The sequence below is a fragment of the Pogona vitticeps genome, chromosome 3, assembly GCF_051106095.1.
Source record: "Pogona vitticeps strain Pit_001003342236 chromosome 3, PviZW2.1, whole genome shotgun sequence".
Classification (NCBI taxonomy): Eukaryota; Metazoa; Chordata; class Lepidosauria; order Squamata; family Agamidae; genus Pogona; species Pogona vitticeps.
Window position 1 is genome coordinate 110,501,821 of NC_135785.1, and position 12,871 is coordinate 110,514,691.

At 43.6% G+C, this 12,871-nt stretch overlaps 1 long non-coding RNA gene across 1 annotated transcript; it reads left to right on the top strand.

The window, feature by feature from the left end:
* Nucleotides 1–3,173: 3,173 nt before the first annotated feature.
* Nucleotides 3,174–6,737, top strand: LOC144588358 (uncharacterized). The gene is made up of 2 exons (XR_013543875.1): nt 3,174–3,280; nt 6,632–6,737. It is a non-coding gene; the product is annotated as an uncharacterized LOC144588358 (long non-coding RNA).
* The last annotated feature ends 6,134 nt before the right edge of the window (nt 6,738–12,871 follow it).

The window sequence follows — 12,871 nt, forward strand, 5'->3', positions numbered from 1 at the left end:
GCCTCACAAGATCTCGTTGCCACTGGACAGGTGGGCAAAGCGGCCCCACCTTGGCAACTCTGCGCCTCAAGGAGCAGCCATTATAGTATTCTCCTGTCCTCTAGGCGCATGTTGTGTATCTAGATAACACATAGTAAATGGATAAAAAGCTCCCAAGAAACAATTTGTTATTAAAGAGGAAGGAAGGAAGGAAGGAAGGAAGGAAGGAAGGAAGGAAGGAAGGAAGGAAGGAAGGAAGGAAGGAAGGAAGGAAGGAAGGAAGGAAGGAAGGAAGGAAGGAAGGGAGACTTTCATTGTAATTCAATTTTTCATTTCCCCCCTTTCTTTGAACATGTTCAACAAACGTGATGGTTGTTGAACATGTTCAACAAATGTGATGTTTGGTTGAAGCCTGCTGACAAATTATCTGGAAATTATAAATTATCTTTTATAAAGAATGCCAGCACCTCTCTCTGCAAAGCTTTTTTCCCAAGCAATTCTTTTTAATAACATATGCTTTGCAGATGTCCTGTTTATTTATTTTATATACCTTAACAATTCATCCAGTCAACAGCATAAGATGAGGAAATTGAGTCTTTGAGGACATAAAGCCTTCTTCAAGCAGTTCCTTTGAACTGCACTACCTACAGGAAATTCAAATGGAACTGCAGTTAGAAGAGACTTTTTCTCCTCTGTCTGTATGGTCACTTACATCAATGAGAACTGGACACTCCAGTGTGATTTCTCAGTGAGAGAATGTGAGTTAATCTGCATTTCCCTTGCTGTCTAGTCACACCTTAAGTTACAACCCCATTATGTTGTAATTGTAACTTAAAGACAAATAGATCAACTCATTTTGAAGGGTAAAGGTAAAGGTAAAGGTTCCCCCTGACAATTTTTGTCCAGTCGTGTTCAACTCGAGGGGGTGGTACTCATCCCCATTTCCAAGCCATAGAGCCAGCGTTTTGTCTGAAGACAATCTTCCGTGGTCACATGGCCAGTGCGACTTAGACATGGAACACTGTTACCTTCCCACCGTGGTGGTCCCTATTAATCTACTCGCATTTGCATGCTTTCGAACCACTAGGTTGGCGGGAGCTGGGACAAGTGACGGGCACTCACTCCGTTGTGTGGATTCGATCTTACGACTGCTTGGTCTTCTGACCCCTGCAGCACAGGCTTCTGTGGTTTAGCCCACAGCGCCACCACGTCCCTTTTGAAGGGTAACTGTAACTTATTAATGACTTCTGTGGTTATGGGGAGATGGCCTCATGGAACAGTGGAGGAGCAATAGTTGGAGGAGCATCACATAAAAAGTGGTTCACGGGACTTGACTTCAAGTGATGTAGTTATGACTTCTGCTGGTCCCTTATCTTCTGTAGTGGATGTGAAGACAACAAGTGGCTGAACAGGAGGAGAGTGCCTTTTTTTTTTAATGACCTAGTGGCTTCTAGTATTCAGCTCCTCCCCCCACCAATAACCAGGGTTCTTTCAAGCTTCATCAGGCTGGGGCTCCAAAAATCACAGCCAAATGTCCGTGCTTGTCTCCATTGTTTAAAGGAAGTTTCAAAATGGGAGCTGCAGATTTAGGTCAGAGATGTAGCATCTAGACTACACCTCAAGTGATGCAGATAGGAATGCCTCTCCCAAGAGGAATTCCAGGCCTTTCTGAAACCCCTGTTTCAAAACTGCCTACAGCTCTGTACTCCCATGTTTGTCTTGCACCATCCACCACCCTCATGGAGACTCAAGTAAGCTCAAAAGCTAGCTCATGTTTGTGAGTTTACAATGGCCTACTGATGGTGTATCACTCATCCTTACCTTTGGATTGTGTATGAGGACCACACAACTATTTTTAATGGTACATATGTTATTTGTGGGCTGATCTACAATGGCATGAACAGAGTTCAATTGACTGAATAGGTGAGTTTTATTTTTATTTTATTTATTTTTTTAACTTATATGCCGCCCACACTATCCAAAGGTCTCTGGGCAGCTTACAACAATTAAAATACAGATTAAAAAAATAAAACAATTAAAATACAATTAAAATATATACTCCAAAAATTGCCATCAGGACCCACAGTTGATATTATTTCAATTGAAAGCCTTCTGGAACAGGAAGTTTTGACCTGGCACTGAAATGTCATCAGCGTCGGCAATAGATGGATCTCAATTGGGATGACCTTCCATAGTCTGGGGGCAGCTGCCGAAAAGGCCCTTTGTCTACAAGCCATCCCTCTTACCTCCTTGAGGGACAGCTCCTTCAAAAGGGCCCCCTGGCTAGATCTTAACTGCCTGGTAGGCTCATATGGAAGGAGGCGGTCCTTCGGGTATCCAGGGCCCAAGCTGTTTAGGGCTTTATATGTCAAAACAAGCACTTTGAACTGGGCCCGGGCAGCAACTGGTAGCCAATGTAATTTAAACAGAATCGGCTTGATGTGTTGTCTTCATGGAAAAACAGTGTCTGAGTTGAGTTGAGGTCATATGAACAATATGATCTCTTGTGGTGGCATATTCACACATGCAAGTAATTACAAGGATCATAAGGGTCTATAATGTCACATCAGCATCACAGAACAGCAGACCTGGAAGGAACCCTATGGATCATTGAGCCCAGCTCCTGTCAAGGAGGCACAATGGAGACTAAAATTCCCAGCCCCTGTCTCCACAGCCAGATACTTCAGCCACTGAGCTATCCAGCAGCTACACTTGATTGTGCACGCATAACATTTCACACCAGATAGGACTGTACAACAAGTTAAGTGCATTCAGCACTTTGTTGCATATTTTAAACATATGGAGCACAGTAGAATTTCCCCAGTTTTAACCCACCAGATAATAACACCCAAATCCTTTTATTCCATAAAGAGCTTGCTTTTGCTGAATGGTATTAGAAATCAATAGCAAAAGAGACTGAAAATTAAGTAATGTGGTTAAGTACCTTTGAATAATACCATTTTAAAGAGCTGATTAGAAATAAATATGCCAATTGACACCTAGATCTGAAATAAAACGATTCTTAATCAATTTAAGCTGGTGAGAGAATGAGAGGCTCTTCGCAACGAGAGTCTGGAGAATGCATTGTGCAAGCCCTTGTCAAGGAAGACAAAAAACCGGATTTTTATTGACACAGCAGCTGCTATGAAATGGGAAGCAGATGAACTCCCAGGGAAACCAGGTGAGACCGAAAGGGAATCAAGATCTCCATTCACAGCAGCAGAGCTAAGGATGACCATCACTGGCCTCACAAGAATGGCTGGCCGAGGAGATTTGAGAGGATTATGCGGTTCAATTAAGGGTAAGCTCCTTAACCTACTAACCTATGATGATGCGCCAAGAAAGAAATGAAGTGACCATTGTCGATGGTCTCAAGCTGTCTGGGTTTTGTTTGGAGGCACCTAATTATCAAGCCACAAAAACATCTGCAACATTGATGTAGCAGCACATTCAGAGAAGGGTCGAGGCACTGCCTCTGACCAAAGGAGCTGGCTTTGTGTAACTAAGAAGCCCAGCTGCAGTTTCTTAAAAAGAATCATTTGGAGCACATTAGCAAGCAAGCAAACTAGCCAGCCTGCGAGGCGAGACAGAGAAATTGGTCAGAGGGATAGAGCCAAAGGGGAATGCTGACATCTGGAGCTTCAAACAGTGCCGGAAGTATGTAGAGGAAGACTGACATACATGTGGCAGAAGGGCATTGAAATGCAACTGAAAGGCACTGCTTGATTTTGCGGCCCAGATGGCTTTATATGTCAAAACAAGCACTTTGAATTGGGCCTGGGCAGCAACTGGTAGCCAATGTAATTTAAACAGAATTGGCCTGATGTGTTGTCTTCATGGAAAAACAGTGTCTGGGGTCATATGAACAATATTAATCAGGCAAAAGGGCTGATTAATAGGGAAATGGTGCTCTCTAGAGCTCACTTGGGTACCTGGATATGGCAAAAATAGAAACACTGACATTTCTGGACTCACATGGTATAGTCTGTATAGGGCTGGTGTGAAACTTTGGCTAAGGAAAAGGAATTCCTACTCCTCACCATTAAAAAGCCTGTGCCCATTTGGAGTTGGTGTCCTTACCCACTGAGCTGGCCAAGACTCAAACAGAGACTTGCATGCCTCTCCTCATTGTGTTATGGGGGTGCGGCTAGGAAAGAGGGCATAACCAACATAGGCAGGACCACAGTCTGAACTCCTCAGATCGTGAGCTGCTACAACAAAAAACAACATCAGGCATTCCTTCCCACACAGGAGCAGCCCTGCAAGGCTTCCCTGGGTTTAAAATGAAGCTCTAAGCATAGTTTTTCTGCCTGATGTCACTTCATTTTCAAATGTGAGCACTGGCAGGAAATGACATTCAGAGAACCACTGCCAACCAAAGAGAGGACTTACGGGATCCCTCCTGTATAGTGAATCTTTCCCATGCCTCATACCGCACCCTGTCCTCCAACCCTTAGGGAAATTTTTGTTTTACCAAATGATGTGTTGGGGGACCATAGAAAGGGACCATGCCACTCAAAGATTTGGGCATCTCCAGCATTCCTGTAAGATTGTTTTAAAAGTCAAAGTGTTCTTTTTTTTTCTCCTAAAGTTTAAGCCACCGTGGCCAACACAAATTGAAGTGTTGCCCTGTATGAACTGTTGAAGCTTCCTGTCCTTAACAGCAGCTAATGGATTGCTGCCTTCATTTAAACACTCCATTAACACATGTAACACCCCATCCCAGTGCCATATTGCACACACAAACACACCCAAAATACTCTTAAAACCTATGCTGCTGAATTTCTGCAGCAAAACTCACCATCGAATTTGGACATCAGGGTGGTGCAAAGCACTGGAGCTTTTTGCTGCCAAAGTCTATAGGAAATTAGGGGAAATCCCATTTAAAGAAATAAAAAATAAAAAATTGTAGAAATCTACCCCCAAATTTCAGCAGCAGGCCTCTAGAAAGGTAGACCTTTTCTGCTGTTGTTTTGGCAGTGTCAGACAGCACATAGTAGACAGTGGAGAGACCAAAGTGCCTTCAGATCACATGGAAATGTCCATGCTCTCCTTTAAAAAAGGTTTATCATAACGTCTGCACAAGCCTAACTTTACTTAACATAAATCAAGGTCCTCTCTTAACCAGGATTTGAAACCTATTGGTCTGTTTGAGTATTTGTTTCTGAGTCACTTTTTGGGACAAATAATAACCCAGCCAAATTCCAGTGTGGTGTAGTAGATAAGAGAGATGAACTAGGACTCCGGAGAACAGAGTTCAAATCCCCACTCAGCCATGGAAATTCATTGGGGGGATGGAACTGGTACAACCACTGCTTAAATATCTCACAACTTGAAAGCCCCATTACAGCCTCTCTAAGTCAGTTCTGACTTGAGAGCACAGAACAGCCCCACACAATAACCTAGCTGCCTTAACATAAATGAGGATCCTCTCTTAATCAAGATTTGAAGTAAAATGTTGTATTTGGATGTTCATGAGTCCCTTTTTTTCACCAAATAGCCCCCCCCCTCCACCTAACATAAACTAGGGCTTTATTTAACCACATTTGGAAGTCTTGTTTGTTGATATATTTTTGTAGTCATTATTTGGTCAAAATTATCCCCCTCCATGTGTATTACAATTAAATATTTACTACAGTTAATAATGGTAGTACTTATATGCCTCCAAGCCAATTCTGACATATGCTGACATTCCTCAGGGCTCTCTAAGTGTAAAGTACTCAGAAGCAGTTTGCCATGGACTCTGCTTGGCACTCTGGGACCAGCTAGCTTGCCCAAGGCAGCATAGGGCAGCTCCTGTACTGGGAAGTACAGGGCAGAAATGAATTTTTGACCCTTGGCTTCAGAGCCAGATGCTCTGATCCACTGAGTTATGCCAGCAGATTAATAATTAAACACTGAAAACAGTGAAACACAATTAACTAACTAGCAAACTAACTGAACACTTTTAAAAAGTGACCCTTTTTGATTCTGAGAAATCCTCATGCCCTCCCCACTGCTCCCACACTATCATCCAACTTCCTTTGACCAGAAGTTCAATTCCAAATGTAAACTTAAAATTAATATAAAACATAAGGAAAATCCTTTTAAATTAAAGATAGACAAGCTTTTTTTTTTTTTTTTGAGATATCCCAAATTCTTATAATCATGTCTATTTAAGGTAATAAAATATTTTTCCCTATATGAAAATCCCACAATTTCCCCACTCCTTACAATACCTTGAAATCTCCGTAGGGGAAATGATGCAGTCCCCAATTTCAGAACCTGTGCTTATTACACTGCAATTCCAAATGCTAGCGATTACATAAAGCCAGCATAATTTTGCAGTTCAGAAGTCTAATCCCCATCCCTGCCCTTTATTGTTTTGCCACTTCCCTATGCAAAAGGAAATGGATAGCCCTAATGATCTCTGTAGTGCTCAATAAAAGCCCACAAGCAGCCGCTGTGGCGAGCAAAAGCACATTAGATAGTGAAAGGTGCTGCTGCTGTAGCATTCAGCAGTGCACCCTGGCTCGTCTTGAATACATTTCACATGGCGTACGCAAGAGCAGAGCTGTTTCATTGTGCGGGGGGAAAAGCTTCTCATCTACAGCAAGGAGACCTCATCTGCTCTTTCCTGCCTGCCCTTCTCCTCCTCCTCTTTTTATTCAAGGACATGACTGCCAAACTCTGAGCCTGGCTCCTGTGCGCTCTTTCCCAGGAGGCCCTGTGAAATCAAGTTGCTCTCTTCATGCCAGTGTGGCTTTTGTTCCATCCCCGATCAAGCCAAGAACTGGTCACCCTGCCAGGCACACAGGCTGCCGACGTCGGGAATGGAAAGGTGGATGGAGCGGGAGAGGAGGAGAACACCCACCTCCTGTTTTATGCGCCGAGTGGTTTCATCTTTTAAAGCCAACAGCATCTACAGCCAGCTGCGGCAGGGAAAAACATACAGACATTGCACTTGGTGCTAATAAATGTGTTTTCTATTAAGTGGCTGTTGTAATGCTTTGCTTGTTTGCCTTTCTGGCTGCACTTTCATCATTCACTGTAGCACCGGTATTGCCTCGTTATTTGTCTTGGACGTTTACACTTCCGGCTTCCAGTGCACAACCATGTTAAATCAAGTAATTGCTTAGGTGTGTGATAAGAAAACATCCCTGCCAAAATCCAGGAACAGCCTTGAGACAGCCCGCAAATTTACTGATAGTCACATTCCCCAATTCACTTCTCCTCTATGACAGACTGAATTATAAAATGCCATTAATTTTTTTTAATCATTATTGTGCATTTACACGTGCAGACATGTACACTCTTAACAGGCACTCTGGCAAGAATCCTGCTCGTGTTCATAACCTGAAACAGCCAACTGGCTAATTGATGGAGTTCCATTGTTTGTGCACTTAGGAGAGTGAGCAGGCACATGGTGCGTCATCTTCCCTGGTACCTCATCAATTAACTGCAGCTAGCAACAGTAAGTTGCACAAACTTTAGATAGAGAACCAATAGGATTCTGGCCTTTCTCCATTACCTAATTAGTCATTACCTACCCTGTAGCAATCTACCGTATTTTTCTGTGTATAAAGCGACACTTTTTCTTAAAATAATTAGAGGAAAAATTGAGGGTCGTTTTATACACGGAAGGAGGCAGAGGCAAAGGAGCAGTCGCACATGTGCTTGGATGCCTCGCTGCTGCTGCCACCGCTGCCCAATTGGCTCTTCCAAGACTCACGGCTTGTCTTCTTCAGTGGCAGAGGCGGCGGCAGCAGGAGATGGAGGCAAAAGAGCAGTCACACGCACTTGGGCACCTCTTGCTGCTACCTCCTCCGCCCACCCGATCACCTCCTCCAGTGGGACTGACGGGGTTCACCTCCAGCTCACGTTGCCCGCCTTGTCCCCTCTGGAACTGTGAAGCTCAGTTTCTCAGCATTGAACTCAACCATCTGAATTGGACCCTACAGGCAAATGGCTACTCCAAAAATGAAATCAGAAGAGCCATCAAACCGAAAAACAACAACACTGAACTGAAGAAGAAAAGCAGCCACCCACAAATAAAGTATTTCTGCCATACATCAAAGGGGTCACGGACCGCATGGGAAAACTTTTGAAAAAACACAACCTACAAACACTATTCAAGCCACCACAAAAATACAACAAATTTTACAATCAGCAAAGGACAGAAGGGACCCACTCACCACTGCAGGAGTATACTGGATACCTTGCAGTTATGGCCATGTATATATTGGAACCACAAAACGAAGCATCCACACCAGAATCAAAGAACATGAGAGGCACTGCAAACTAAAACAACCAGAAAAATCTGCAATAGCTGAACATGCCCTAAAACAAACTGGACATGAAATTCTATTTCAAAATACTGAAATACTGGACAACACGAGCACTCATTACGTCAGACTGCACAGGGAAGCCATTGAAATCCACAAGCATCAGAAGAACTTAAACAAAAAAGAGGAAAGTTTGAAGCTCAACAAAACTTGGTTCCCAGCTCTCAAAAATACAGAGTGCAAAAAGGTCAACGAACCCTACCCAGCCACAAGGACTGGGGATCACTACACACAAAATGACACCCATCAGTCACAGTGACAGATAATCTCTCCTCCTTATCACAATACACCCAAAACAAGACACACTAATCACCCATTTACAGACAAAAGACTATCTCACAGCCATAAATACTTCACTCCCAAGCCAACTGCACCAGAGCACAGAGTGCTGTCCTCTGAAGATGCCGGCCACAGAGACTGGTGAAACGTTAGGAAGAACAACCTTCAGAGCACGGCCAAAGAGCCCAAAAAACCCACAACAACCATTAGATCCTGGCCGTGAAAGCCTTTGCGTATCACATACTCCTGTATTTACATTCTATAGCAGTATCCCCATTGATCTGGAAACCAAAAACCTTACGTTGCTGTAGACTGAAAAGTGATTGCAAATTGTTAGCCACCTTTTTGGCCATTGCAGACTGGTAGATTTTTCATTTCACTATGCTTTTAAATAAAAATTTGGTAAAAATCTAGGATTGCTTCATATTCAATATGGAAATAATTTTCTCCTTAAATTGCCTGAATGCAATTCACTGATGCAAGTGAAACTAACTTGCTTCTTCCATCCTTACTTTGGCTTTTTGTCAGCCCTGAGATCTGAGCCCCCAGCAGGTTTGGCGTCAAAAAATCCGAGAAATTTCATGCCATACCTACACAGCTGTGACCCCTGTCTACTGCTTCCCTCCTTTTTATCAGGCCAACACATGCCATACTTCTCAAGAGCTTGCCAGCCCTTAATGTTCTGACAATGACCCAGTGTGTCAAGTCTTATTCAAAGGAAGAAACCAAATTAATTCATAGTGAGAATTAAATGCTATTTAGCCTTGCCTATATTCCTGCCGACTTGTCAATTTGTCTGCCTCTGATGTAATTACCTTTCATTTATGTCCTTAATCCTACTTGCCCTATATCTTGCCTCTCCCTTCCACCTTTGATTCAATCAAGCTACGTGGAAGTATCTCATCAAAGGAGGAGACACACTGAGGCAGTGTTGCTATGTATCTGGGATTCATGTTTCCCCCATCTCAGAGAGAAGCAAGGTGGAATATGAGCAAATATGAAGTACAAATTCAGGCTGCAGAGCAGGAAGACACTATCTAGTCCATGTCACTAGGGCCAACCCAAGACATTTGATGCCTGAGACAAAACAGATGGGCAGGTGAATCTCACTTCTGCAGCACTGAGGGGAAAAAATGACCTCCACCAACCTGAGGACAGTAAGCTAGCATAGAGGGTCATGCATACAGTTTCATCTATGAAAACCTCATTGCCACACCTGCTATTCAGTCTCCCCTTCACTGCATGAAGCAGTTGCCTCATTTTGCCTAATAGCAAAGTTGGCCCTGAATCTCCCCTTAAGAGTGAGATGTGTTTTAATAACCCAATTGTCCTAAGGCCTATTTGGCATCTACACAGAAGAAGGGGTCTCTTGCTCAGCCCCTTCCTATTCCATTCTTGCCACCACATGTTCAGCCATCATATCCTGGAGTCTAGCAATGGTCTGTATATAAATTCAGCATCAGAGAAGCTAGTGGGGAAGACCCCTGGGCCAGGCAAGCCAAAGAGCCCAGAACCAGTGAAGTCAGACACCTTAGAACAGAAGAGATCCAACATCCCAAACCTGAGGCCTTCATTCCTGCTATACTCTTGGCATGTTCATCCACTCCAACATTAACCATATCCTGTGTTCATAAGAACAATGAAGTTTAACCATAACCACTGCAACCCACCACCTATCTGCATAGCAGGCAGTGCAAGTGTGTTAACAGAGCGCTGGTCACCAGTAGTTTTTCCTGAAGCAGAGCTGAGGCAGGAGATGAGCTGTGTTTGGGAGGACATTTTAATTGGTGAGGTATGGCAACCCAGTAGTTGTTTATGTTTAGTCGTTAAGTCGTGTCCGACTCTTCATGACTCCATGGACCAGAGTACTGTACACCAGGCCCTCCTGTCTTCAGTAGTAGGACATATCTGTTGCTCTCCTCTGCTGGGTTGGCTTTTTTTTTTCTTTTCCTCTTTTCGCTTCTCATTCTTTCTAATTTTTTTACCTCTACTCTTTTGTATTCACTTTAACTTTATTGTACTTCAGTTCTAGTTATACCAAGTTTTAAGCTACAGTAGTTAGATTTTGTTTTGAGCCTCTCTTTTGTTTCTCTTTTTGTTTTTTCTCCTCTCTTTCGTGTTTTGCATTCTGCTTTTGGGTTTTTCACTCCCTCCCTGACCCCTCCCGCTTGCCTGGGCTTTGCCTGCTGAAGATAGAAGTCCTTGAACAGACTTTTTATCTATCTATCTATCTATCTATCTATCTATCTATCTATCTATCTATCTATCTATCTATCTATCTATCTATCTATCTATCTATCTATCTATCTATCTATCTATCTATCTATCTATCTATCTATCTATTTATTTTATTTTATTTTATTTTATTTTATTTTATTTTATTTATATCCCGCCTATCTGGTCAATTACAATTAATGCTTTGCAACCGGGCTGCTGTGGCCTCAAGGAATGGCGGATGGTCCCCTGCTCCTGAGTATGGGCGTTTTCCCCACAGTAGTAAGATACAGCTTGCACCACGGAGGTTTGGACTGCAGCTTGGAAATGTGATGACTCTGGTGGTGATTCAAACATTGACCACCATGGAACTTCCTGGTAACGTGATAGAACTGAAGGGAGCTGTGGTTGCTAAGGATGCCAAGACAACACTGCTGGTGTGCTTGCCCCAGGTGGCTTTTTACCTCTTGCAGCCATCATTCCTTCGGGGTGCGATTGTTGGCATTCTCTCACAGATGACCCTAGTTTCAGCTGCTGTTACTCCTGCCTCTGTTCCCCGGCTGTGCTGGTTGATATTCGAACGAACCTGGTCCATTGCCTTTTGGAAAGTTGTGGTGTTGTGGTTCCTGCAACAGCAGTCGGGCCCTTGGAGAGTGCAGGCCATTCCATCTCTGTCGTCCATTAACAACACTGAGAGGAAGAGAGAGATTAAACCCAGTGATTCTATTCACACCTTTTGTTCTGGAGGAGGCAAAGTCTCTGTTATCTAAGTGCAATGGGGAAGAAGGAATGATGGGGGGACTCTTCGCCTATACTCTTATTATTTTTATTTTGTTCAGTTTTCCTTAAATTGCTTTCTTTTTGCATAATTCTATATGAGTTATAGTGTTAATTGTGTAATTTATGTATATTGTTAGTGATGTCTGATTAATTTGGATATTATTGCATTTATTACGTTATGGTTTGTTTATTTTGTTTGATCATTTATTTGATTTTATTGTTAATTCTGTTACTAATTGTCAGCTACTCTTTAGTTCTTAAATCTTTTGGTTTCTTTTTTCTTTCTTGGTTGGCATGGAGTAGAAGGCTTTCCCCTCTCCCCTGGCAGAGGGAGATATGGTGTAGGTGCTGTTGCCATTCGTTCCAGAAGAATGGTGAACAGATGCTTGAAATCTGTTCACTGTTATGGCACTGTAACCTCCTGCCAGACTCAAGGTAGTCAACTTAGCTGCCCCTCCACTCTAAACCTGGTGTTGTTGAATGCCAGATCTGTATCAAATAAATCCCAGATTATACAAGATCTGATTGTGGAGGAGGATGAAGATCTGGCATGCATAATCGAAACATGGATGGGCAGGGAAGGGGGCATTCCCCTGATTCTTGCCTGCCCTCCTGGTTATGCAGTCCAACACCAGGGTAGACTGGAGGGGCAGGGCGGGGGAGTAGCCATTGTCTACAAAAACACCCTTCAGGTTACTAGGCACTCTGCTGTGGTGACGCCAGGTCTAGAGGCCCTCCATGTGTCAATTGGGGCCAGGGATGGTAAAGGGATCTTGCTGGGTTGCCGCGCTCTCCGCAACCCAGTCATTTCCTTACCGGAGCTGGTGGACTTTGTCTTCACACCACTGTTGGGGTCCCCAAGGTTTTTGGACTTGGGTGACTTCAATGTACATGCGGAGGTGGCGGTTTCTGGTCCAGCTCTTGAGTTCTTGGAGACCACGGCCACCTTGGACATGTCCCAACTCACGTGGGTGGCCGCACACTGGACTTGGTGTTCTTCACTGAACAGATGAGCATGCTCCAATGGTGACTGGTCTAGTGTCTGTCCCCTTGTCATGGTCGGATCATCGCCTAATTAAATGCAATCTCACAGTGGCTCTCCCTCGCCATGGGGAGCAAGGGCCTGTTTTAATGGTTCGCCCTTGAAAATTATTGGTTCCTATAGGATTCCAGGACACCATGAGAGGGATTCTGACCAATTTGACTGGCGCTCCTGTCAAGGCTCTGGTTGATAGCTGCCTGTTGACATGATCACACCTAAATGCCCTCTCCGGCAGAGATAGCCCTTTGCCCTG